The 1179-nt window shown below is 37.7% G+C and overlaps 1 pseudogene; it reads right to left on the bottom strand.

Annotated features, from left to right (window-relative positions):
• The window catches only part of LOC123036653, a 42520-nt pseudogene that overhangs the window by 36446 nt on the left and 4895 nt on the right, over window positions 1-1179 (bottom strand).

The raw sequence follows: 1179 nt of genomic DNA, 5'->3' as shown, positions 1-1179 counted from the left end.
CATGGTGGATTGACAATTACTTGTGGTGTGGCAGCTATTTCATATGAACTCCAATACAGCATAGGAAGCTTTAACATTTTAGCTCCCATTCCTTTGGTTTCTATGTGTAAAGGAGGTCACCATGTGCCCCCAGCTCCCCATGGTTTTTTGTGGGTAGTGATTGGATGTCTTTTAATGGGTGTTTTTCCAATTAAAAATTTCCTGTCTTTCTAAACTTTTCCAGAAGAACACTTCTATATGAGCATCTGAACATTTCAGAAAGGTTGTAGAAAATCTTTCAAATGTACAAAGGTCAGCATCACTGAATCCTTGGCATTATGTAACAGGATGGAATGCTACATTTACACCAGGATTTTAACACAAGAGAAACTACTGTGATATCTCAATATGACCCAAATGTGACTAATTTTGCATATAGTTACACAATGCTGTGCAATCATCAATGCAAGGCAGGGGCAGGATCCTTCCTGTTCCTTAAAAAAAATTAATAGAAAAGTTTGCAACTACTCTGTCCCCAAATCCTTGGGAACCTGCTTGGTAATGTAATACTTAATATATAGGATTTTGCCAAAGTATTCCAAACCTAACCAAATGTCTCTATTGGAGAAGTGTTGAAGAAGAAAGTAGGACTGCTTTACTTGTAGCTTATCTTGGACTCTAACATATCTTTTCAGGGATAGCTGAAATAGCTGAAAACTGCCCAGCTGCCTCAAAATGATGTTGCAAGACTATGTAAGTTTTATGCTAAACCATGAATGGAACTTACTTTTGACTCCACTTGAGATTAAAGTCATGCTGTCCCAGAGCATGCCGCCTGATGTTTCAACCAAAGCTAATGCATATTGATTTAACTGGGTGAACTAATAGCACAGTGGTAGAGCAGATACTTTAGATGTGAAGAGCCAAATATGCCATTGCTGACATCTTCCATTAAGGGGACAAGCTTATGCAATTTTGTGCAGAAAAGTCCAACAACTGCCAGAATTTGGCAGGCAGCATGAAACATTGTAGGACTTTATCTATGTCTCTATAGAGATCTATACCTAGGATCGTGCCCTAAAAGAATTAGGTCATGGGAAAACATTACAGAAAGAAATGGTGGTAATGGTGATAATAGCTAAATAATTATAGCAGTTTCAGTATTTTTAGCATGATGACCAATTATGAGTGATAGTCACA

This window comes from Varanus komodoensis, unplaced genomic scaffold (assembly GCF_004798865.1).
Source record: "Varanus komodoensis strain SLA01 unplaced genomic scaffold, ASM479886v1 scaffold802, whole genome shotgun sequence".
Taxonomy (NCBI): Eukaryota; Metazoa; Chordata; class Lepidosauria; order Squamata; family Varanidae; genus Varanus; species Varanus komodoensis.
This window is presented reverse-complemented; position numbering and strand designations above follow the sequence as displayed.